This window comes from Triticum aestivum, chromosome 5D (genome assembly GCF_018294505.1).
Source record: "Triticum aestivum cultivar Chinese Spring chromosome 5D, IWGSC CS RefSeq v2.1, whole genome shotgun sequence".
In the NCBI taxonomy this organism is placed as follows: domain Eukaryota; kingdom Viridiplantae; phylum Streptophyta; class Magnoliopsida; order Poales; family Poaceae; genus Triticum; species Triticum aestivum.
In genome coordinates, this window is record NC_057808.1 from 449371297 (window position 1) to 449399059 (window position 27763).

Sequence of the window (27763 nt, forward strand, 5' to 3'; positions counted from 1 at the left end):
ATGCCTCTCCCTCCGAGAAGGAGGAGGAGGCGGACAATTGTCCTGTCGTTCCACTGCTTGAGGGCGACCATCTTGGTCACGCTCAATGGTGAGGCGTGTGCGGCTGCGGCTTGCAGCCGGCTCCTTGTCACGCTTGTCGCGGACGCCGCCTGTCGGCATCCGGGAGGTCGCGCCTTGATCTCGGCGAGGGGGCGGGTTGTCATCCCGCCGACCGGGTTCTTCGGCGCGGCAGCCGGCTTCTTGCTGCGCGGCAGCCGCATCAATGAGCTGCTGAACGCGCTCCATCATGTAGTGACGCTCATCGCCCTCGAGGTGGTCCAGCTCGTCTGCTGCCGCCTGGGCAGCTCGTGTGTATTCCATGGGCGTGGCATAGACAGGGCGGTCTACCCCGAAAATGCTGGCGACGGCAGCGCCACGCTGTCGGACCGTGACAATGCGGCTGGGCCCGCCGGCAGCCGGCGTGCCGCCAACTGCGCGGTCGATCTCGCGCTGGTAGGCCTCTGAGAGGCGTCTCATGGTGGCCAACTTCTTGGCGCTTTCGACGAGCGAGACGCGGCGGGCTTCTAGCGTCTCGGCGTCGGCATCTTCCGCAATGGGCGCAGAGAGATCTCGCAACATCGCCTAGAGTGGGTCTTGGGCGTCCCCACCAGAGGCTCCGTCGTGACTGATGATGAGCACTTCCGTGATGGTACTGCCGCCGCTGTCGGCGCGAGGGAGCGGGTCATCGATGATCACCACGTTGGTGGGGAAGACGTCGAGTGACGCCGTGTCGGAGTCGACAAGCATCGGGTCGGTGGAGCCGATCGACTCCAGGTCGGAGGCCGGCTCGTTGGCGATGTCGAGCTTGCCAAGGATGTCGAGCTGGCTGCTCCCGCGTCGGGCGCGGGGTCGTCGGGGAGGCGGATCTCGCCTATGAGGTCAGCGAGGCAGCTTGCCGCACTAGCAAGCTCAACGCCATGCAGCGCGCCAGCGTCAACGCCATCAGGCGTGCGAGGCTGGCTGCGCTCGCCAGGGAGGAACAAGGTTCCTGTCCAGAACAGATTTCCGGACGACGGTGCACCTAGCCCCACGGTGGGCGCCAAATGTCGGGGGTGTCATCCGACATATGCCAAAGGATGTCTTATCATGGAGGGAGCTAATAATACGTCGCCGGTGCCTGGAAACGGGATAAGGCGCAAACATGCCCGCCGGGGGATCTTACCCAGGTTCGGGGCTCTCCTAGGAGATAACACCCCTAGTCCTGCTCTGCGGGGTCTCCGCATGATTACTCAAGCAACAATGGTGGCTACATGCTTGCTCCTTGAGCTGTTTCTCTAGAGGGGGGAGAAGAACAAGCCTAAGCCTAGCTTCCTCTCTCTATATGTGGGTGTAGATGGACTAAAGTCTGAACCCTTTGCATGGGTGCCCTGGGGGGTTTATATAGGCCTACCCCCCAGGGGTACAAAGGTAATCTAGCCGGGTGTAGGACCCGGCTGTCAGTGTCTCTGGTCGCCGGCTTCTCCGTTGGCTGATGGGGCCCACCGCCTCGTTGGCCCCGCCGGCTGTCTCGTACTTGGTCGAGAGGCCGTGCCCGCCGCTCGCGGGTCTTGCTGGCTGCTCAACACTGTAGCTGTGCTGGTAATGATGCATGCTTTGTTGGGGGAGGCGCGGCTACAATACCGCCGCCTGGTGGGTGTTCACTGTAGCCACTCCCCGTCTCTTCTGGTTAATGATGCACAAATCCCAAGGAGGGGGAGGGCCCCCTGGTCATCAGCCGGCCTCTCTTGAGCCGACTGGCCAGGGATGGACGCTCTCTAGCTTCTCGTGGACTGGTGGGCCCGCCGTCTGTGGGCCGTACCGACAACCCGTCGTGGGAGCATGGCTCCCTCTGACAGGGGTGATGTCATGTCCGGCGTGACAACAGTGCCGCGCCGGACGGGAGATCTCCGTCTGGTACGACGCACTGTGGCCACGCTTGGCCCTAGATTTGGGGGTGGCAGGGCGTGCTGTAGCCACGCCATGTCTCATCGCCTTTATGTGGATGCAGACTTTAAGGACGCCTAGGGCCGCCTGCTAGGAGCCAGCCTCTTTGGAGGCCGCCTGCTAGGAGCCGGCCCGCCTCGTGGCCGCTCGTTGGGCTTTGCCATCTCCTAGCAGCCGGCCGCTTGGACTAGCCGGCCGTGAGGAGGTGGTGCTTGGATCTTTGAATCTTGTGGGGGCAGCCGCCCCGATGTTTTGAAACGTCATGGGAGGCTGATGAGGCTACCCGTGGCCAATTATTCCGACAGCTGGCGTTGTTCCTTTGCTACTGGCGGCCATCATGGTTTCGCTCGCCGTGTCTGCCCGCCAAGTGCTTGGTGACATGCCCACGACGGAATGTGGAAAGGTTAACATTGTAACGGACATGGTCGTGGAAAATTCCTTCACTAATAGAGTAGCCATTAAGCATGCATGAAGTGCACGCTGAATTGGACAACCTCTGGGTTGCAGCTTCTTGGCTGTCCATTGCCGTTCCATTTCAATCCCTTGGGTCGGCAGGCAGGGGTACGTGCAGCACCACAGATGCAGTAAGCTTCTTCTTCTCCCTCCTTGGCTTTGTTTGTGTTTCGAAAACAGCAGCGGTATCTTTGTTACTTCAGGGTCAATTTTTATCTCTGTTTACATGGTATGGATTTTAGCAGTATCTTTGCTCCGTATATACATCCGCATGTAGTTCATATTGAAATCTTTAAAAAGACTTATATTTATAAATGGAGGGAGTAGAAAGTTTTTAGAGCAGCATCAATAACCTTCCGTAATGTTGGGATCAATGTGAATTTTGTATGCAGCTATGCAAGCAAAAGTCTGAATATATACTTCCATCTGCCATAATTATGTATACGGTCCATCTTGCAGGAAGGTCCCGGTTGAGATGAGCAATCCTTGTGAGTGCAACAGGACAGGAGTAGGGTCAAGTTCATCATGCAGATGCGTGATAACTTCGAAGACAACATGGTATGTTGACTTTTTTTTTCATTCCTAGTTCAGTGTGCTGCCTCTCCATCTTCTGGAGTTTGCATGATTTGTTTTGAGCCGTGGTTCTTCCACTCCTGTTGCTTGCTGCAGGTCACACCGGAGCGTCTTGTTGACCATTTCGTAGGAAAAATCGCTGGGAGCCATGGTTTTCACTTTCATTGAGATTTCGATGAAATTCAATGAATTTCACTAATTTCAGCAAACACTGAAGTACTTAACGGCCAAAATATTTCAGCAATTTCAGTTGTACACAGCAATTCAAATATTTTCCAAAATACTTTGGAAAATAACCAAATATTTAATTGAATTCAGGTTAATATTTCGGCCTATTGGCCGAAATGCAAACCGAAATCACCGAATATCGGTGATTTCGGTAGGTGCTGAAATTTTTTTGAAACTGAAATTGAAAACCATGGGACCATCCAACTAGAAGCCCCTAACGTTCATGGAAAATATCTGGTGCACCGATGCTTGTGGTGCTACCGGTGCACCGAACTCATATTATTCTTTTAAAATATTCAAAAAAATCAAAAAAAATAGCACACTCACACAACATTAATGTAGGTTGTCACAAAATTTCAAGTCAAAATTTGAAACATAACTAAAAAAATGACAAATTCAATACTGAATAGTACAGAACATAACTTGGGCGTTAGATTTGGCCCATTAACACACTGATGTCAAATTTGTCATTTTTGTATCTTCAAAGATATTTCAAATTTTTACATAAAGTTTTGTGACATCATACATTGATGTTGCGTTAACGTGCTAGATTTTTTTCCAGATTTTTTAAACCATTCTATGGCATTTGGTGCACCTGATACATTCCCTAACGTTCAGATGTATGTTGTTGGAGTTGCCAAGAAGATGAACAGATCAGTCCTGTAGTCTGGCTGGGAGGCGTTTGTTCATGCCAATCAGATACTACAAAACTGTTACTTGATGTTCTGTAACCTTGGAATCTCCTGCTTCAAGGCCATCTTTGATTCCCATGGTGAGGAGATGATCTCGTGTCCTGCCGGGGCGAAAAATTCTACCCATGTCGAAAAAGCGAGCACATATTGTGTTGATATTTCGAGCAGTTCCTTTGATGGCGCTTTAGATTCAGATGGTAACAAATCGGGAAAGACGCCTGCAGTAAATGTTGGGGAACATAGCATGCAATTTCAAATATTTTCCTACGATTATGCAAGATCTATCTAGGAGATGCATAGCAGCGAGAGGGGGAGAGTGTGTCCACGTACCCTCGTAGACCGAAAGCGGAAGCATTAGGTTAACGCGGTTGATGTAGTCAAACGTCTTCACGATCCAACTGATCTAGTACCGAACATACGACACCTCCGAGTTCAGCAGACGTTCAGATCGATGACGTCCCTCGAACTCTTGATCCAGTAGAGGGTCGAGGGAGAGTTCCGTCAGCACGACGGCGGGGTGACGGTGATGGTGATGTGATCTGCGCAGGGCTTCTCCTAAGCACTACGACGCTATGACCGAAGGAGTAAACTGTGGAGGGGGCACCGCACACGGCTAAGAGAATAACTGATGTGCTATGGGGTGCCCCCTGCCCCTGTATATAAAGGAGGGGAGGAGGAGGCGGCCGGCCAAGAGGGGCGCGCCATGTGGGGGAGTCCTACTAGGACTCCAATCCTAGTAGGATTTGCCCCCCCCCCCCCCTTTTCCTTTCTTCATCAGAGGGAAAAGGAAGGAGTGGGAGAGGGAGAAGGAAAGAGGGAAAGGGGGCGCCGCCCCCTCCCCTAGTCCTATTTGAACTCCCATGGGTGGGGGGCACCCCTTGTGGGCTATCCCCTCTCTCTCCCGTGGCCCATGAGGCCCATGACTTCCCCTTGGGGGTTCCGGTAACCCCTCGGTACTCCGGTAAAATACCCGAACCACTCGAAACCATTCCGATGTCCGAATACCACCTTCCAATATATCAATCTTTACCTCTCGACTATTTCGAGACTCCTCGTTATGTCCCTGATCTCATCCGGGACTCCGAACAAACTTTGGTCACCAAAACACATAACTCATAATACAAATCGTCCTCAAACGTTAAGCGTGCGGACCCTACGGGTTCGAGAACTATGTAAACATGACCGAGACACATCTCCGGTCAATAACCAACAGCGGAACTTGGATGCTCATATTGGTTCCTAGATATTCTACGAACATCTTTATCGGTCAAACCGCAATAACAATGTACGTTATTCCCTTTGTCATCGGTATGTTACTTGCCCTAGATTCGATCATCGGTATCATCATACCTAGTGCAATCTCGTTACCGACAAGTCTCTTTACTCGTTCTGTAATGCATCATCCCGCAACTAACTCATTAGTCACATTGCTTGCAAGGCTTATAGTGATGTGCATTACCGAGAGGGCCCAAGATACCTCTCCGATACTCGGAGTGACAAATCCTAATCTTGATCTATGCGAACCCAACAAACACCTTCAGAGACACCTATAGAGAATCTTTATAATCACCCAGTTACGTTGTGATGTTTGATAGAACACAAGGTGTTCCTCCGGTATTCGGGAGTTGCGTAATCGCATAGTCAGAGGAATATGTATAAGTCATGAAGAAAGCAATAGCAATAAAACTTAACGATCATTATGCTAAGCTAACGGATGGGTCTTGTCCATCACATCATTCTCTAATGATTTGATCTCGTTCATCAAATGACAACACATGTCTATTGTCAAGAAACATGACCATCTTTGATTAACGAGCTAGTCAAGTAGAGGCATACTACGGACACTCTGTTTTGAAAGTACAACTACCTCATCAAGTTCTACTTTCCTCCCACTCACTTCTTTCAAGAGAAACTCCTTGTCTAGAAAGGATCCATTCTTAGCAACAAATTTCTTGCCTTCGGATCTGTGATAGAAGGTTTACCCAACCGTTTCTTTTGGGTATCCTATGAAGACGCACTTCTCCGATTTGGGTTCGAGCTTATCAGGTTGAAGCTTTTTCACATAAGCATCACAACCCCAAACTTTAAGAAACGACAGCTTAGGTTTCTTGCCAAACCATAGTTCATATGGTGTCGTCTCAACGGATTCAGATGGTGCCCTATTTAACGTGAATGCAGCCGTCTCTAAAGCATAACCCCAAAATGATAGTGGTAAATCGGCAAGAGACATCATAGATCGCACCATATCTAATAAAGTACGGTTACGACGTTCGGAAACACCATTACGCTGTGGTGTTCCAGGTGGCGTGAGTTGTGAAACTATTCCACATTGTTTCAAATGAGGACAAAACTCGTAACTCAAATATTCGCCTCCGCGATCAGATCGTAGAACTTTATTTTCTTGTTACGATGATTTTCCACTTCACTCTGAAATTCGTTGAACTTTTCAAATGTTTCAGACTTATGTTTTATTAAGTAGATATACCCATATCTGCTAAAATCATCTGTGAAGGTCAGAAAATAACGATACCCACCACGAGCCTCAACACTCATCGGACCGCATACATCAGTATCTATTGTTTCCAATAAGTCAGTTGCTCGCTCCATTGTTTCGGAGAACGGAGTCTTAGTCATCTTGCCCATGAGGCATGGTTCGCAAGCATCAAGTGGTTCATAATTAAGTGATTCCAAAAGCCCATCAGCATGGAGTTTCTTCATGCGCTTTACACCAATATGACCTAAACAGCAGTGCCACAAATAAGTTGCACTATGATTATTAACTTGCATTTTGTGGATTCAATATTATGAATATGTGTGGAAGGACATGCGGTGCCCCCATGTGTGGTTTTGGTAATTGATGACATTCTCTATGGACTAATGGTTGCATTGAGTTATATTTGAAGGATTTGTCCATAGGCACTTCTTGAAGTCCATGTGTTGGTTTCAAGGAGTTTATGTGTTGACCAAGGTTCTATTAAGGAATTATCCAAAGATTGGTGATGTGAGAGTTGAGCTTATTGCAAGCATGTCTTGAAAAAGAAGATTGTGTGATCATTCATGCTTACCTTCAAGGCATCATCCAAATGAAGAGAGTTGGAAAGGTTCAAGGTTGATCAAGACTAAGTCAAGAGTGAATCAAGTTGATCAAATCACAAAGCATAGAAGATGTACCGAGAGGGATCGAGTGATCCCATGGTATGGTAAGCATTGTCCATTACGCTTTGTGTACTAACCCATGTTCTTTGTGACAGTTCTTTGTGGGGTTAGGTTGCGGTGTGCACGTTCAAGTGATGCATCACGAAGAGATCAAGTGCTTGAATATTGTCGTACATTGTGCTGAGAACAGACATGTGAAGATGTGCTGAAAAGTAGCTCACCCATAAAGGAGTATGGGGGAGCAATCTACTAGTCTTCACCGAGCCAACGCAATCAAGAAAGGTGGTCCTACTTGAGGAAGTCAAGATCGTCTACATCTAGCTCAAGTGGTCTTTGTGCAAGGCAAATGTTTGGCCTTGATAGGTTCTCTATTTTACCGGTCTCATGTTGGTAGTTTGGAGACCGGGTTATAGGATCGTTTGCCGTACTATCAAGGGGGGCTCTCAAGTGAGTAGCTTGATTGTATCGTTCGTAGAAAGCTAAAACCATTGCATGCTTGCATCATGTTTCTTGGTTCTTGTTTGGTTTTCTCCTAGTGAGATTTGGAGCTTATGGTCATCATCTTGACAAGCTCGAGATCATCGAAAACTGAGTTCACATCCTTCTTCTCTTGCGTTTTCGGTGTTGGAGGTTTTACCGGTCTTATTCGAGGAAGGGTTCTCACCATTTTCTTATGGGACTTTTCTAATTTGCTTCTTATTGGCATTTCTATCAAGGTTGTGTTAGCCCTTGTCGCTAGCTTTCCAACAAACTTGCTTTCGTTGAATTCGGAGTCCGTTTGCAGAAGTTGTGTCAGTTTTGGTGTCCTGATAATAGCTGCAGCGGTACTACCACTCATGGGAGCGGTACTACCGCTTGGAGGGGATGTAATTTTTTACTACCGCTTTTGGGAGCGGTACTACCACTTGGAGCAGTACTACCGCGGCTACTTCCATGGCTACTTCCGCTCCGGACCAAAAACTCATCACAAGGCCAGCGGTGGTAGGCACGGATGTATTTTTTTAGTACCGCTCACAAGCAGTAGTACCGCTACCCTTTGAGGTAGTACCGCTACCCCTAGCGGTAGTACCGTGAGGACGAGCGGTAGTACCGCTCTGTGCGGGCTGTGAGCATAACGGTTGGATTTTCCCCCACCTATAAAAGGGGGTCTTCTTCCCCAATGAACCTTATCCTTTGAGCTCGTGTTCTTCCCCCATTGTTGGCCTTCTTCGAGCATGCTATCTCTCAATCCCTCCATGGATTCTTGCTAGTTTTGGGGGGAAAGGAGAGAGGACATCTAGATCCACATTTCCACCAATCTCTTTCTCCTCTGTGTGAGGGGAACCCCTTGGATCTAGATCTTGGAGCTCTTGGTGTTCTCCTTCTTGTTCTTCCTCTCATTTTCCTCCCTAGCATTAGTTGCTTTGGTGGGATTTGGGAGAGAAGGACTTGGGCACTCCGTGTGCCCTTGCCATTGCATTTGGTGCATCGGTTTGAGTTCTCCACGGTGATACGTGGAAATTACAAGTTGAGAAGCTTATTACTCTTGGGTGCTTGGTACCCTTGAGCTTGTTCGTCTTGGGTGCTTGGGAACCCTAGACGGTTGGTGGTGTTCAGAGCTCAATCATTGTGGTGAAAAGCTCCGGGCAAGCGTCGGGGTCTCTAATTAGGTTGTGGAGATCGCCCCGAGCAATTTGACGGGTACCGGTGACCGCCCCCAAGGGTTGCCAAAGTGTACGGTTCCCAAGGGTGGCCATTTGTACGGGATCGGTGACCACCCTCAAGGGTCCCTTAGTGGAATCACGGCATCCTGCATTGTGCGAGGGCGTGAGGAGATTACGGTGGCCCTAGTGGCTTCTTGGGGAGCATTGTGCCACCACACCGCTCCAAACAGAGCTTAGCATCCGCAAGGGTGTGAACTTCGGGATACATCATCGTCTCCGCGTGCCTCGGTTATCTCTTACCCGAGCCCTTTACTTATGCACTTTACTTTGTGATAGCCGTATTGTTTCTTGTCATATATCTCGCTATCACCTATTAGTTTATCTTGCTTAGCGTAAGTTGTTGGTGCACATTGGTGAGCCTAGTTGTTGTAGTTTTTGTGCTTGACAAATTAACCGCTAGGTTTATTCCGCATTTGTGCAAGCATAAACCGTAATTATTCTAAATCGCCCATTCACCCCCCTCTAGGCGAGATCCACGATCTTTCAATTGGTATCAGAGCCTCGTCTCTCTTTGTTAGGCTTAACCGCCTAGAGTGTAAAGATGTCGACTATGGGATTAGGATTCTCTGACACTCTTAGTTTCGATGGCACAAATTTGGATGTTTGGGTAACTCGCATGCTTAATCTCTTTAGGTTCATGGACCCAAATTTAGAGCGAATTGTAGATATGGGTTTTTCTCCTCCAAAGGATCCCCAAAGATTATCTTTAGAGGATGAGAAAAACTCTTATCTCAATGCTCAAGCTTCTAATGTGATTTTCGATGCTTTGAGCAATGTAGTTATATTTCAACTCATGCTGTTCCGGGATGCTCATGAGTTGTGGACAAAGCTGCAAGATAAATATGGTGTGTCCAAGATTTGTGGGAATAATTGTTCTCCCTCCACCTCCGGCCGTGTTGCCTTCTCAACTTCTTCTACTTCACCTACATGTGGATTGCCACAAGGTAATGTTATGGTGAGTAGTGTTGGTTGATGACCCACAAGTATAGGGGATCTATCGTAGTCCTTTCGATAAGTAAGAGTGTCGAACCCAACGAGGAGCAGAAGGAAATGACAAGCAGTTTTCAGTAAGGTATTCTCTGCAAGCACTGAAATTATCAGTAACAGATAGTTTTGTGATAAGGTAATTTGTAACGGGCAACAAGTAATGAAAGTAAATAAGGTGCATCAAGATGGCCCAATCCTTTTTGTAGCAAAGGACAAGCCCAGACAAACTCTTATATAGAAAAAAGCGCTCCCGAGGACATATGGGAATTATCATCAAGCTAGTTTTCATCACGCTCATATAATTCGCGTTCGTTACTTTGATATTTTGGTATGTGGGTGGACCGGTGCTTGGGTGCTGCCCTTTCTTGGACAAGCATCCCACTTATGATTAACCCCTATTGCAAGCATCCACAACTACAAAAGAAGTACTAATGTAAACCCAACCATAGCATGAAACATATGGATCCAAATCATCCCCTTACGAAGCAACTCATAAACTAGGGTTTAAGCTTCTGTCACTCTAGCAACCCATAATCTACTTATTACTTCCCAATGCCTTCCTCTAGGCCCAAATAATGGTGAAGTGTCATGTAGTCGACGTTCACATAACACCACTAGAGGAAAGACAACATACATCTCATCAAAATATTGAACGAATACCAAATTCACATGACTACTTATAGCAAGACTTCTCCCATGTCCTCAGGAACAAACGTAACTACTCACAAAGCATATTAATGTTCATAATCAGAGGGGTATTAATATGCATAATGGATCTGAACATATGATCTTCCATCGAATAAACCAACTAGCATCAACTACAAGGAGTAATAAACACTACTAGCAACCCATAGGTACCAATCTGAGGCTTTAGGACAAAGATTGGATACAAGAGATGAACTAGGGTTTTAGAGGAGATGGTGCTAGTGAAGGTGTTGATGGAGATTGACCCCCTCCCGATGAGAGGATCGTTGGTGATGACGATGGCGATGATTTCCCCCTCCCAGAGGGAAGTTTCCCTGGCAGAACAGCTCCGCCGGAGCCCTAGATTGGTTCCGCCAAGGTTCCGCCTCGTGGCGGCGGTGTTTCTTCCCGAAAGCTTGCTTATGATTTTTTCCAGGGTAAAAGACTTTATATAGCAGAAGATGGGCACCGGAGGCCTGCCAGGGGGCCCACGAGGCAGGGGGCACACCCCCCACCCTCGTGGCCAGGGTGTGGGCCCCCTCTGGTTAATTCTTTCTCCAGTATTTTTTATTAATTCCAAAAATTGCCTCCCTGAAGTTTCAGTACTTTTTGAGCTGTGTAGAATAGGTCTCTAATATTTGCTCCTTTTCCAGCCCAGAACTCCAGCTGCTGGCATTCTCCCTCTTCATATAAACCTTGTAAAATAAGAGAGAATAGGCATAAGTAATGTGACATAACGTGTAATAACAGTCCATAATGCAATAAATATTGATATAAAAGCATGATGCAAAATGGACGTATCATTGGTCACTGCAATGATGATAGTGTGCTTATCGTTAATGACTCTTCATCACTATCTTATTGCAATGCTCCATCTTTGGACTTTAACACTTCGTGCACCTTACATGTTTCTCATGCATATCATTTAGAAATTGCTTGACTAAATCTCATGATGATATGCTTGCTATATCTTGTTGCCATGATAAAAATGCATGTATCTCCTCGAGTTGTTGTGCTAACAATGTAGAGGAAACCCAACACTCCATGGAACCAGATGTGGTCTTCAACGTTGCTTCAAGGGATCCTACATCATCATCTATTGCTTTTTGCCTTATGGCTAAGGCTTCAAAGGTATCTCCTACTTTGAACCCCAATATGTCTCTTGATGATGATGTTAATGCTAATGATGATGAGGATAATGAGAAGAGAATGATAATTTTGCTTCCTTAAAAATTAAGGGAGAAATGATATTTAAAGCTCTTCATAAGAATAAAATTGCTCGTTCCAACTTGATGGAAATCATGTCTATTTCCATTGAGGGCAAGAAATACATTGAGGAGTTGGAATCTCATCTCGAGGAGCATGAGGTCACCATTGATAAAATGGAAGGTCATGAGCGTGATTACACTAATGAGATCGCGGACCTCTCTCAAGCTCTTGAACTTGAACAAACCACCAAGGAATCTCTTGAGGAGACTTTTGCTCTAGAATTATCTAGAGTGAAGGAATCTCATGATAGAGCTCTTGAGGTGGCCAATTTTTTTAAAACTAAAAATGCTAAGCTTGAAGTTGCTCATGCTAGACTCCTTGAGGATTTTGAGCACCTCGAAAATGGCTCAAGGGTCGTTAAGGGTGAGCTCATCAAACTCACTGAGTCTCATGCTCAACTTGAAGCTTCTTATTTAAAAGACCTTTCCAAGTTGTCCTCTCCTATTGTTGTAAATTATGATGCTTGTGCTAATAACTCTATTACTTGTGAAGCATCCATTTTGAAGGAGAATGTTGAGCTACGGGCTCAACTTGAGGTGCTATCTAGCAATTATGGGAAATTGGAAGAAAGTCATGAAAAGCTCTCAAGCTCTCATGATGATATTCTAGTATCCCATAATGTGCTAAAGATAGCTCATGAGGCCATGATTGCTAAGGTAACATCTAGTGAGCCTCGTGTGGATACTAGCACCACTTCTAGTCAAAATACTATATTACCATGTGCTAGTCCTTGTAATTCATCTACTCACAATGTTGGTACATCTTGTGATGAATTGCTTTCCTTGCCTTGTTGCTCTAACGATGAAGCTTATACTTCCTCTAGTACTTGTGGTGAGACTAACCATGTAGAGGGAATCAAAGAGCTCAAGGCCCATGTCACTTCTTTGAAGAAAGACTTGGAAAAGAGTCATGAAGGGAAATCCACACTCAACAATATCTTGAGTGTGCAAAAATCCCCCAATGACAAAGGTGGACTTGGATTCAACTCCAATAAGAAGAACAAGTCCAAGATGAACAAAAAGAAGGGCCAAGAACAAGTCAAGAATTCGGCCAAGATTGTTTGCTTCAAGTGCAAAGTAGAAGGGCATCATGTTAGATCTTGTCCATTGAAGAAGAAGCCCATTAGTGACAAGCAACAAGGGAAGCGGCCACAAGTTCACTCTCATGCTCAACCTCAAGTTGAAGAAAGGTCTCTTCCCAATAAAACTCAAGCTAATGCTTCTCAAGTTGAGAAATCAAGTGAGAAGAAAGTGAAGAGTAGACATTGCTACCTATGTCGTGAGAAAGGTCACCTCGCTTCTTCATGCACTAGTGGTAACTTATCCAACCCAATTATTATTGATGACATCTATTCTCTTGGGAAGGATAAGGTTGGCAATGTGTTTGCCAAAGTTGTTGGTACTCAAAGTGGTGTCAAGAAAAGAACCATTTGAGTAGCCAATCCTATTGTGACTAATCTCTTAGGACCCAACTTGGTTGGGGGCCAACTAGCTCAAACTTGATCAATATGTGTTGTTGGAGGGCATTGGAGACTTGGCTAAATTATGAAGAATTAAGGGGACTTCATCATTCTTATTGTCTCAAGCCAAGTTAATTGGGTTATCAAGTTTCTATACTATATCCAATGTGCCTCCTTCCGGTAACTTGTACTTAAATTGTTTACATTGAAAGTTACTTGCCCCTTTGCATGTTTTTGTTTTTTTTCCTTGCATGTGTTTGTATATGTTGTGCCTCCAATTGCTTATCTTGAGTAATCAAGTATGTGTGTGTTGGTTTGCACATCATGTGTGTCGTACGTTGAGTCTTTATGCGTCTTGTTTGTATCTTAGTTGGCTCTTGTGAGAGATAATGGAATATCCCATTATGGGGGAGTTATGTGCTTTGTACACCTCACAATCCTATAAATGTGTGTACATGAGGAATACCATCTAGTATTGATATTGCAAGATTATCTAGTCGCTATGTGCTATGTCCTCTCATGAGAAATTCAAATTCTAAATAGTCCATTAATTATCTCTTGTTGGATCCTCTTGTTGCCTCTTGTCAAGTTTTTACTGGTATCACATTATGGGGGAGTAATATGCTATGTGCATATTACAAGCCTAGAAAATGTGTACATTTGAGATATTGTCACCTAGAATTGATATTGTAAATTATCTTGTTCCTAGGTGGCATGTTAGCTCTACAAGTTGCAATTTGCTTGTGTGTGGTGTGAAGATGATGTTTGATATCCTTGTTATCTACCAACGGAAATTATTTCCAAATACTTCTTGTCTTTTGACAATTGGTACTCACTTATATGTGGTATAAATTATTGATCATCTTTACATTGGCCTTTGCTTTTATTTGCCTTATCTCTTGCCTAGGATTATGTCAACTCCCATTGTATTCCATACCACTTGTGGATCTTGGTATTTCCTTGAGCTTGTCTTGTGTTTGTATAGATATAGTGAAAGTTGTGATCACATCGTGTGCCTTTTGTATTCAAATTCAAATTCTCTATAATGCAAAATGCTTGGGGGAGCTGTCCTATTTTCTATTAAACACTCATCTTGTGATCCTTATCAAGTGTGTGTTAGTGGAAGGCAAGCCGTTTTCTTTTTGGTACTTTGTGCCATCATGAAACTTTGTAGAGAGCTTGGTTTGTTTGGAACCATCCTCTCTTTTGGGAGTTTGATATCTTTTATTTAGTATGTATCAATGGATATCTCATTCCTCGATGTATCTGTTATGGATATCCTCCAAGTGTTGATTTATTCTTTTGGTATCTTTTCTACACTTGGTATTTCTTTGTCAATTGGTATCGGTTCTTGAAAGTATTGAGCATGCATATTAACTTCATGTAGTCTCTTTGGCATGCTTTCTTTCTTTGACCCAATATATAGGGGAAACTCCATCAAGTCTCAAATTGGATGAGATGTGCATGAAATTCGTTTTCATATCTATATGCACATATTTATGTGGAGTTTGTCCTATGTATTGTTGGTTCTCTAACTCTTTGGTCCCAATGAGGTTGGGTACCATTTTGTTTGTGTTGTTGTTCTAGGAACAATTGGAGATACATTGGATGCTCGGCTCACTCACAAGGAAGGTGGTGTCACCATGAGCTTATTGGAGTCAATGTAGGATGCTCAATGAACTACTATCTACTACCTTCAATTGGTTTCTTCTACATCCTTCCAATGATATCTCGGTAACAAGTATCTTTTCATGCATTATTTTCTTGCATTCAACCTTGTGTAGGTTGCATCTTGGCATGCTATGCATTCCATCTTGTGATACTTGTTTCCTTTCTCAAAGCATCTCAACGATAATCTCATGTTGCTAGTTGTGATGTCTTTGATGGTTGTGTGGTAGGAATTCATTTATATACAATAAGACCATATCTAGCCATATGCTATGCTTCCAAGCAAATGTCTTATTGCTATATGTATGACTTCCTTTTGGATATCTTGTTCCTTCGTGTTGTAACTATTTCGGGTGTATATCCTTCTTTGTAGATATATATCATCATGATTTTGTCCACCTAGAATCTTATACACTTGGGAGAAGTTGCATATCTAGATGATATCCTTTCTTTCACGTCCACCTTGTCTTTCTTATGTTATTTCTTTGGTGGCTCCGTGAAAGTGTGTGCCATGAGTGTGGGTCATATCTCGTTGCATCTTGATGCACTCTTGTGTGGTGAAGATTATTTTCCTCATGCTTATCTTTACGAGGCTTTTGCCATCTTAATTGGTATCACTCGACTTGATGAGGCCTTCATCTTCTATCTTTACCATGGGTTGTCGCAAGCTTTGTTGTTATCATTTTAGTGAGCTTGAGAGCACATTTGCTAGTTGGGTGTGTGTGGGGAGGACATGTCATGCACCGTGTACTCATTTATCCAACACTATGTTGATGCTTAAAGCTCATGCTTATTTTAGTCCTCTCAAGTGCTTTGCCATGACTCACACACATCATTTTGGTTGAGCCTATTCTTAGTTGCCTCTTTTACATGATTGCTCAACCATTTTTTTGTTGCAAGTGCTAGGCTTTGTTTCCTATATGAACACTTGCACTTGTTGTAAGTTTCTATTGATTTTGGGGGAGCTATGATCCTATTTTGTGCACTTTGTATTCAAATACAAAAATTCTTATGTGTGCACAAACCATGGGGAGCTTCTCTAGTTTCTTTAGAACACTCCTTCGCTCATATCATAATATCCTTTATCCATGTGGATCGTAGGATCTTTGGTCTAGTTGGTTCAATTGATATCCTTTGATTGCTTGCTTCAATTGGTATCTTTTGATTGCTTGTGTCTCTCTTTGTTATGTCTTTGTGGCATACCTTCTTTAGCAATCTTTGTGCCTCAATATAGTTTGTGTTCCTCCAAGTATTTACCTTTGGATATGTGTATTGCATTCCACTCTCTTGTTGAGAAATACACAATTTATGGAGGACCACCATTTATATTGGCCTTCTAAGCTTTTTGCCCATTTTGCCAATCGATGCCAATGGGGGAGAAGTTTCAGAGAGTTTTGTGGAGAAGCTTTGGTTTTTGTTTCCTTAGCATTTGCATCACATTCGCATGCATTATTGGTTGTTGCATTGCATGGTGATCCATAATTCCTTATATAAACTCTCTTGAAAGTGATTGTCATCAATTACCAAAATGGGGGAGATTGAAAGGACATGCGGTGCCCCCATGTGTGGTTTTGGTAATTGATGACATTCTCTATGGACTAATGGTTGCATTGAGTTATATTTGAAGGATTTGTCCATAGGCACTTCTTGAAGTCCATGTGTTGGTTTCAAGGAGTTTATGTGTTGACCAAGGTGCTATTAAGGAATTATCCAAAGATTGGTCATATGAGAGTTGAGTTTATTGCAAGCATGTCTTGAAAAAGAAGATTGTGTGATCATTCATGCTTACCTTCAAGGCATCATCCAAATGAAGAGAGTTGGAAAGGTTCAAGGTTGATCAAGACTAAGTCAAGAGTGAATCAAGTTGATCAAATCACAAAGCATAGAAGATGTACCGAGAGGGATCAAGTGATCCCATGGTATGGTAAGCATTGTCCATTACGCTTTGTGTACTAACCCATGTTCTTCGTGAGAGTTCTTTCTGGGGTTAGGTTGCGGTGTGCACGTTCAAGCGATGAATCACGAAGAGATCAAGTGCTTGAATATTTCTGTCCATTGTGGTGACAACGGACTTGTGAAGATGTGCCGAAAAGTGGATCACCCATAATGGAGTATGGGGGAGCAATCTACTAGTCTTCACCGAGCCAACGCAATCAACAAAGGTGGTCCTACTTGAGGAAGTCAAGATCGTCTACATCTAGCTCAAGTGGACTTTGTGCAAGGCAAAGGTTTGTCCTTGATAGGTTCTCTATTTTACCGGTCACATGGTGGTAGTTTGGAGACCGGTTTATAGGATCGTTTGCCGTACTATCAAGGGGGGCTCTCAAGTGAGTAGCTTGATTGTATCGTTCGTAGAGAGCTCAAACCATTGCATGCTTGCATCATGTTTCTTGGTTCTTGTTTGGTTTTCTCCTAGTGAGATTTGGAGCTTATGGTCATCTTCTTGACAAGCTCGAGTTCATCGAAAACGGAGTTCACATGCTTCTTCTATTGCGTTTTCGGTGTTGGAGGTTTTACCGATCTTATTCGAGGAAGGGTTCTCAGCATTTTCTTATGGGACTTTTCTAATTTGCTTCTTATTGGTATTTATATCAAGATTGTGTTAGCCCTTGTCGCTAGTTTTTCAACAAACTTGGTTTTGTTGAATTCGGAGTCCGTTTGGAGAAGTTGTGTCAGTTTTGGTGTCCTTATAAAAGCTGCAGCGGTACTACCGCTTGTGGGAGCGGTACTACCGCTTGGAGGGGATGTAATTTTTTACTACCGCTCTTGGGAGAGGTACTACCGCTCGTGGGAGCGGTACTACCGCTTGGAGGGGACGTAATTTTTTACTACCGCTCTTGGTAGCGGTACTACCGCTTGGAGCAGTACTACCGCGGCTACTTCCGTGGCTACTTCCGCTCCGGACCAAAAACTCGTCACAAGTCCAGCGGTGGTAGGCACGGATGTATTTTTTAGTACCGCTCACAAGCAGTAGTACCGCTACCCTTTGAGGTAGTACCGCTACCCCTAGCGGTAGTACCGTGAGGACGAGCGGTAGTACCGCTCTGTGCGGGCTGTGAGCATAACGGTTGGATTTTCCCCACCTATAAAAGGGGGTCTTCTTCCCCAATGAACCTTATCCTTTGAGATCATGTTCTTTCCCCATTGTTGGCCTTCTTCGAGCTTGCTATCTCTCAACCCTCCATGGATTCTTGCTAGTTTTGGGGAGAAAGGAGACAGGAGATCTAGATCCACATTTCCACCAATCTCTTTCTTCTCTATGTGAGGGGAACCCCTTGGATCTAGATCTTGGAGCTCTTGGTGTTCTCCTTGCCATTGCATTTGGTGCATCGGCTTGAGTTCTCCACTGTGATACGTGGAAGTTACAAGTTGAGAAGCTTATTACTCTTGGGTGCTTGGTACCCTTGAGCTTGTTCCTCTTGGGTGCTTGGGCGCCCTAGACGGTTGGTAGTGTTCGGAGCTCAATCATTGTGGTGCAAAGCTCCGGGAAAGCGTCGGGGTCTCCAATTAGGTTGTGGAGATCGCCCCGAGCAATTTGACGGGTACCGATGGCCGCCCCCAAGGGTTGCCAAAGTACACGGGTTCGGTGACCGCCCCCAAGGGTTGCCATTTGTACGGGTTCGGTGACCGCCCTTAAGGGCCCCTTAGTGGAATCACGACATCTTGCATTTTGCGAGGGCGTGAGGAGATTACGGTGGCCCTAGTGGCTTCTTGGGGAGCATTGTGCCTCCACACCACTCCAAACGGAGATTAGCATCCGCAAGGGTGTGAACTTCGGGATACATCATCGTCTCCGCGTGCCTCGGTTATCTCTTACCCAAGCCCTTTACTTATGCACTTTACTTTGTGATAGTCCTATTGTTTCTTGTCATATATCTCGCTATCACCTATTAGTTTATCTTGCTTAGCGTAAGTTGTTGGTGCACATTGGTGAGCCTAGTTGTTGTAGGTTTTGTGCTTGACAAATTAACCGCTAGGTTTATTCCGCATTTGTTCAAGCATAAACCGTAATTATTTTAAATCGCCTATTCACCCCCCCTCTAGGCGACATCCACGATCTTTCAATGTGTATCACTACAAACGAGATTCAACAAAAATAGACCACTCATCAAGGGTGCATGACCATAAAAGATATTACTCATATAAATAGAACAACCATTATTCTCTGATTTAAATGAATAACCGTCTCGCATCAAACAAGATTCACATATAATTTCATGCTCAACGCTGCCACCAAATAACAATTATTCAGGTCTGAAACTAATCACGAAGGTAGATGTAGAGGTAGCGTGCCGACGGCGATCACATCGACCTTGGAACAATTTCCGACGCGCATCGTCACCTCGTCCTTAGCCAATCTTCGTTTAATCCGTAGCCCCTATTTTGAGTTGCAAATATGAGAAACAGAACCAGTATCAAATACCCAGGCGCTACTACGAGCATTAGTAAGGTACACACCAATAACATGTATATCAAATATACCTTTCACTTTGCCATCCTTCTTATCCACCAAATACTTGGGGCAGTTCTGCTTCCAGTGACCAGTCCCTTTGCAGTAGAAGCACTCAGTTTCAGGCTTAGGTCCAGACTTGAGATTCTTCCCGGGAGCAGCAACTTGCTTGCTATTCTTCTTGAAGTTCTCCTTCTTCCCTTTCACTTTTTTCTTGAAACTAGTGGTCTTGTTAACCATCAACACTTGATGCTCCTTCTTGATTTCTACCTCTGCAGCCTTTAGCATCGCGAAGAGCTCGGGAATTGTCTTTTCCGTCCCTTGCATGTTATCATCACGAAGCCTTTATAGCTTCGTGGCAGTGATTGAAGAACTCTGTCAATGACACTATCATTAGGAAGATTAACTCTCAGTTGAGTCAAGTGGTTATGGTACCCAGACATTCTGAGTATGTGTTCACTGATAGAACTATTCTCCTCCATTTTGCAGCTATAGAACTTGTTGGAGACTTCATATCCCTCAACTCGGGCATCTGCTTGAAATATTAACTTCAACTCTTGGAACATCTCATATGCTCCATGACGTTCAGAACGTCTTTGAAGTTCCGATTCTAAGCCGTAAAGCATGGTACACTGAACTATCGAGTAGTCATCAGATTTAGCTTGCCAGACGTTCATAATGTCCAGAGTGGCTCCTGCAGCAGGCCTTGCACCTAGCGGTGCTTTCAGGACGTAATTCTTCTGTTCAGCAATGAGGATAATCCTCAAGTTACGGACCCAGTCCGTGTAGTTGCTACCATCATCTTTCAACTTAGCTTTCTCTAGGAATGCATTAAAATTCAAGGGAATGGTAGCACGGGCCATTGATCTACAACAATATAGATATCCAAAAACTATCAGGACTAAGTTCATGATAAATTAAAGTTCAATTAATCATATTACTTAAGAACTCCCACTTAGATAGACATCCCTCTAGTCATCTAAATGATCACGTGATCCATATCAACTAAACCATGTCCGATCATCACGTGAGATGGATTAGTTTCAATGGTGAACATCTCTATGTTGATCATATCTACTATATGATTCACGTTCGACCTTTCGGTCTCAGTGTTCCGAGCCCATATCTGCATATGCTAGGCTCGTCAAGTTTAACCCGAGTATTCTGCACGTGCAAAACTGGATTGCACCCGTTGTATGTGAACATAGAGCTTATCACACCCGATCATCATGTGGTGTCTCGGCACGACGAACTGTAGCAACGGTGCATACTCAGGGAGAACACTTATACCTTAAAATTTAGCGAGGGATCATCTTATAATGCTACCACTGTACTAAGCAAAATAAGATGTATAAAAGATAAACATCACATGCAATCAAAATATGTGACATGATATGGCCATCATCATCTTGTGCCTTTGATCTCCATCGTCACCGGCTTGCCACCTTGATCTCCATCGTAGCGTCGTTGTCGTCTCGCCAACTATTGCTTCTACAACTATTGCTGCCGCATAGTGATAAAGTAAGCAATTACATGGAGATTGCATTTCATACAATAAAGCGACAACCATAAAGCTCCTGGTAGTTGCCGATAACTTTTACAAAACATGATCATGTCATACAATAAATTATATCGCATCATGTCTTGACCATATCACATCACAACATGCCCTGCAAAAACAAGTTAGACGTCCTCTACTTTGTTGTTGCGAGTTTTACGTGGCTGCTACGGGCTTCTAGCAAGAACCGTTCTTACCTACGCATCAAAACCACAATAATTTTTCATGAAGTGTGCTGTTTTAACTTTCAACAAGGACCGACCATAGTCAAATTCGACTCAACTAAAGTTGGAGAAACAGACACCCGCCAGCCATCTGTGTACAAAGCACGTCAGTAGAACCAGTCTCATGAACGTGGTCATGTAATGTTGGTCCGGGCCGCTTCATCCAAGAATACCGCCGAATCAAAATAAGACGTTGGTGGTAAGTAGTATGACTATTATCGCACACAACTCTTTATGTTCTACTCGTGCATATCATCTACGCATAAACCTGGCTCTGATACCACTGTTGGGGAACGTAGCTTGCAATTTCAAAAAAATTCCTACGATCACGCAAGATCTATCTAGGAGATGCATAGCAACGAGAGGGGAAGAGTGTTTCCACGTATCCTCGTAGACCGAAAGCGGAAGCGTTAGGTTAACACGGTTGATGTAGTCGAACGTCTTCATGATCCAACCGATCTAGTACCGAATGTATGACACCTCCGAGTTCAGCACACGTTCAACTCGAATTCCCTCGAACTCTTGATCCAGCAGAGGGTCGAGGGAGAGTTCCGTCAGCACAACGGCGTGATGACGGTGATGGTGATGTGATCCGCGCAGGGCTTCGCCTAAGCACTACAACACTATGACAGAAGGAGTAAACTGTGGAGGGGGGCACCGCACACGGCTAAGAGAACAACTGATGTGCTATGGGGTGCCCCTGCCCCCGTATATAAAGGAGGGGAGGAGTAGGCGGCCGGCCAAGAAGGGCGCGCCATGGGGGGAGTCTACTAGGACTCCACTCCTAGTAGGATTCTCCCCCCCTTCCTTTCTTCATCGGAGGGGAAAAGGAAGGAGTGGGAGAGGGAGAGGGAAAGAGGGAAAGGGCGCGCCGCCCCTCCCCTAGTCCTATTCGGACTCCCATTGGGGGGGCGGCCACCCCTTGTGGGTTGTCCCCTCTCTCTCTCCCATGGCCCATGAGGCCCATGACTTCCCCCGGGGGTTCCGGTAACCCCTCGGTACTCCGGTAAAATACTTGAACCACTCGAAACCATTTCGATGTCCGAATACCACCTTCCGTACATCAATCTTTACCTCTCGACTATTTCGAGACTCATCGTCATGTCCGTGATCTCATCCGGGACTCCGAACAAACTTCGGTCACCAAAACACATAACTCATAATACAAATCGTCATTGAACGTTAAGCGTGCAGACCCTACGGGTTCGAGAACTATGTAGACATGACCGAGACACATCTCCGGTCAATAACCAACAGTGGAACCTGGATGCTCATATTGGTTCCTACATAGTCTACGAAGATCTTTATCGGTCAAACCGCAATAACAACATACGTTATTCCCTTTGTCATCGATATGTTACTTGCCCGAGATTCGATCATCGGTATCATCATACCTAGTTCAATCTCGTTACCGGCAAGTCTCTTTACTCGTTCCGTAATGCATCATCCCGCAACTAACTCATTAGTCACATTGCTTGCAAGGCTTATAGTGATGTGCATTACCGAGAGGGCCCAGAGATACCTCTCTAATACTCGGAGTGACAAATCCTAATCTTGATCTATGCCAACCCGACAAACACCTTCGGAGACACCTGTAGAGGATCTTTATAATCACCCCAGTTACGTTGTGACGTTTGATAGCACACAAGGTGTTCCTCCGGTATTCGGGAGTTGCATAATCTCATAGTCAGAGGAATATGTATAAGTCATGAAGAAAATAATAGCAATAAAACTTAACGATCATTATGCTAAGCTAACAGATGGGTCTTGTCCAAATGACAACACATGTCTATGGTCAGGAAACATAACCATCTTTAATTAACGACCTAGTCAAGTAGAGACATAGTAGGGACATTCTGTTTTGTCTATGTATTCACACATGTACTAAGTTTCCGGTTAATACAATTCTAGCATGAATAATAAACATTTATCATGATATAAGGAAATATAAATAACAACTTTATTATTGCCTCTAGGGCATATTTCTTTCAGTAAATTCTTCTTCATCAGATGAATCATCAGGTTCAGTTGTGTACTCGTATTATTTGGTGACAAGTGCTTAGTTACTAGATGTTGATCTCTCTTCAATCTTTTTACTGCAGAAGATAGTCTGTCCGAAGGCGAGTCTACTGAGACAGATGACCGTCAGGTGCTGGATTATGTCTTAACAGGGTGATGCCATCTTACAGAAGAAGAGGATGATGAAATCAACATGTGTGTCATGAAAATTCAACCTGAAATCACTATGCTTGTGGTGATGATGAAGAAGACAAATGTGAACCACTATCCTAATCTGGTACATTTGGTTTGAAGTCCGTATGAACTGTTAAACGCTTGCGGCTACATACACCTCTCTAAATATATTTGTTTCTGATACCGTTAACTGTAACAAACCTCTAAAGGATATTTATGAAACAATTGAATAACATTGTATTCACATCTCGCTTTACAACTATGATCATGTGTATATTATGAACATTGTGTCATTGACAATCCAAGGATTACGCACAACATCATATCAATCCTCTCTCTTTTAATCGAGTGAATTGCAAAAAACCACCACATTCTAAGTTCACTTTCAGATTTGCCACCACATTCCTTGAGCGACCCAAAAATCTACCGATTTTCTTACTAATTTTCGCAATAAACACTTATGACTGATTTGAGACAAATTAAACCAATTTCTGACATGTTGGGCCCACTGGCCAGGTCCACGTGGCACTAAAAGTCAACACAAACGTCATTGACCGTCAAGTTGGTTGTGGGACCCATCTGCTAGAGCTTGCTACCATATTTCTTTCTATGGCATATCTTCAAACAGCTTGCGCGCAGAGGACCGGCGGTTCTTGGAGCTGAGCAAGACCGTAGCTTCGTCCAAGGCCACACCCTACCGAGCCCCTGCTCCCTGCTCTGAAGAACGACACCATGGCCGCCACCAAGCTTCGGCTATGCACAACCTCGGCCATGGCTAGCCCAACACCATCCGCGCGTGTCACAGAAGCAGGAAGCGAGGGGACAGTGGCGCGATCTTCCCTGGCCCGAGAAGGCCGACACAGCAGCCAACGGCGCGGTGGCGAGAGCCGGCCATGGCGGGGCCATCTGTCGCTGCGGCATGCGCTGCTGCCGAGCCGTGGCCGCCTCTGCTCGGCAACCGTTGGGCGAGCGGGTGCAGTGTGAGGAGGAGGCGCTAGGGAGAGAGAAGGCGAGGGGAAAGGGGGTGTGGCTGCCGGAGGCGGGCTCGCTGGCGACGCGCCCGGCCGGCGGAGTCGGCAGACCGTGCGCGAGGTGGCGGCGCTTGGCTGGGAGGAGTTGGACGAGATTTGTGGATTGGGCCCTGATAGGTGGCCCCTCCTTTTAACTGAACAGTCAACTTCGTTTATGTTGACTTTTAGTGCCATGTAGACCTGAGTAGCTGGCCTGGCATATCAGAAATTCGATTAATTCGTTTCAAACCATCATCAGTGTTTATTGAGAAAAATAGTAAGGAAACTGGTAGATTTTTGAGGCGCAGAAGAAATGTGGTGGCAAATCCAAAAGTGAATTTAAAATATGGTGGTTTTTTTCAACTCACTCCTTTTAATCAGGTATAATACCTAAGGATTATGCACGTGCATACTTTCCACACAAAACTGAATTAATTTGTCACTCTCAACTGCCTGGGAAGAGCAAGGCTTGGCAATGCAAATTCTGCATTAGACCCGATGGAAGGGGACGCAACCTTTCTTTGCATGAATATGTCCGTGACAATCGTGTTAAGGAGGGCGATCTCTGCCTCTTTCAACCAATGGCAGAGGTTGGATCAACAAGGTTCACCTTTATGGGCCATCTGCTTCGCAAAGTTGGAAGTACTAATATTGGCTCAAACCATGGTAAGTTCAAGAAACAGTTGTAGATTCTGTTGATGTTTCACCAGCCCTCTCTCTGTCTCTGTCTCTCTCTGTCTCTCTCTCTCTCTCTCTCTCTCTCTCTCTCTCTCTCTCTCTCTCTCTGTGCGTGGATGATACTACACAATTAACCCTCAGCTGCTGAATTTTGCTAGTACAAATGCCACAGTGCAATTACTTCTTCGCAGTCTTATTTTACTGTTGAAATTATTGACAAGACAGTCCATCTGAATATGGATCTATCCGGTCTGATCACGAGGAAACTTCCTCTCAAGTTTGCTATATATTGGCCCTGTTTGGATACTCTAACACAGTTAGAGTTAGAGGTATTTTCTAACCCACTCTAACTCACATAAGCACCTCTCCACCGGGATAGTTGGGTTAGATGGAACTAACCCACTCTAATCCTACCTGTTTGGATACTTTTGGGTTATTTAAGCCCCCAACTAACCCAAACTAGCTCTAACCCCATGATCCAAACAGGGCCATTGTCAAGTAGGTGCCGACTTGATGAAGAAGATGAAGTAGGAATTGATGCTCTTATTGCTGAAATTGAGCCTGAAATTCCGTTGCTAGTGGTTCAAATGATGAAGACCAATGTCCATGGGCCACAAGCCTCTCAGGTAATTCCTATTCCGCACTGGGTGATTTTACTGTTTGTTTATTCGTGATATGTAAACGGAGCCAATCAATTTCTTTTTTGTTCTTTTGATTTGTCCAACTAATAGTTTTGATTCGTTCTCCGGAATAATTTTAATTTGTGAACTAATAAACCGTCAGTTGTCCCATGTAGTGGCGGAGCTACGCACAATTTTTTGGGTGGGCCAGAATTGGTTAAGCTGAAGGGAAGCCTGAAAAATCTACGTTTTGAGCTAACTTTGCCCCGACAACTACTGTTTTAGCTGTAGGTTGGGCTTGCCATTGAGTTTTGCTTGTGCATAGCCCCGCCACTACCCATGAACATTCTTTGGTCTGCTCCAAGAGCATTTCTATTTGCTCTGTACACTTAATTTTCCCCACCAATTATATACTCTGTTCCATGTACAGAGCACATTGAAAAGGATGAGTTTACAAGCTTCATATTAAGAAAAGGATGATTCAAACTGATTGTGACCAGCCTATAGAAAAAGCTTGTTACTCAATGAAATCCATGCTGTAATTGTTTATTACAGTTCTCCAGAAAATCATTAGTGGCCTGCATCGTGGCGCAAATGTGGATGTGGTTTTTGTGTAGCACGTACACAATAGATGAAAATATGCATAGTTATCACAAAAACCTGGACTACATGACCATAAGATTAACAATACATGTTTCCCTGCTTTATATCTGAAACCAGGAACAAACAGTTAGCTCAGTTGGTCGACATTGTATTAAATCCTTGTGATTTTTTCTTTTATCTCCTCTGCACAACCAGGTCATCGCGAATCATTATGCAGCTGCGCATTTTCCCAGCGAAAGCTAAAACATCACACTTACACTCCAGGAGGGAAGAAGTGGCATCCCCATTTGCATGTCAGACGAGGCAACATCGGGTACGTCCTCAACGGGCGGTGACTAGAGTTCGTCGCGACAGCCATCGAGGAGGACATCTGCCTCCTCCAACCAATTAACAGGGGCGAGGGGAGAAGGTTCACGGTGATGGTTCATCTGCTTCCCAAACCAAGACGCGGCAGCAGATCCAAGGGTGGTGATGTTGTTCTTGGCTCAAACACTGGTAGAACTAGCACGAAAGCTGCCTTGACGTCATCTGTCAAGGACTAACGAGTCGATGGTATATATGTTTGGCTTATCACTGTTAAGAACAACATGTAACGGTACACCGTGCAAGCCACGTTAAATGATGTGAAATATCTTATCTGCAGGAACATCAGATGGTTCTGAAAGATCAGGATATGTTGTGCTAGGCAGCAGCGCCCGTTTAACCCAGGCGCAGGAGAAGGTGGTTGCAGAGAAGGTAAAGGCCGTCTGATCTCAAATCTCATGCACCCATATATGTGGCAGCCATTGACCAGACCAATTTGAGCTCTGCCCTAGTAAGTTACAAAACCTTGATCTTTGATTGCCTCTTAGTCATTGCACTAGGACCATGTAGCTCTTTGCTTGTGTACATTTTCTTGAATCACAAAAGGGTGTAAGATAGCGCATTCCATGAATCTCTGTTCTAAAAATGCACACTTCATCCATCCTTATATGTAAGTGCTCAATTGATTGATTAGTTGTCATGTCTGTTGCAACTAGTTTTTTTTATAGGACTTGGGGCACTTGGGCACCATGGAACATGCTGCTGCAGATGGTCATCTTGCAGACGGGAAGCAAGCATTGATGCTCCGTCAGGCCGGGTGGAGCAAGGCATGGCGCGTCGAGGTGCGCCACAGGCGGATAGTCCCCTCGGGAGGGTGGCGTGAGTTCACCGCCGACAACCGTCTGCAGGTCGGTGATCTCTGCCTGCTGGAAACGGCGAAGGATGAGAGGCTTGCCATGGCGGTCCATACGCAGCGAGCAGTACCACTAGCTTGAGTCAGAGGCGCCGCAGATTGGTCACCTGATGAATCATAGAGTGACAAATCATGCATGATCTCAAAAGACATGAATTTTTGAGCCGATGATTTTCGACGGTCCATAAGAAATTAACACACGAATGTTAGATTGTTTTCGAGCTAAGGAATTAAGAGTTTTGTTGTCTCTCAGTCTCGAGAGAGGAACGCGGGAGCATGGAGAGAAGGTGTATTTATTGAACTTCTCAAAGGCATAAAAAAATGAGGTTTGAGCTTGAGTTGGAAAAACAGATGTACACTGGGTGAGGCTCGATCCT

At 45.0% G+C, this 27763-nt stretch overlaps 1 pseudogene; it reads left to right on the forward strand.

Moving 5' to 3' along the window:
* Positions 1-27468, forward strand: LOC123120890 (B3 domain-containing protein Os03g0620400-like; annotated as a pseudogene).
* Positions 27469-27763: the final 295 nt, after the last annotated feature.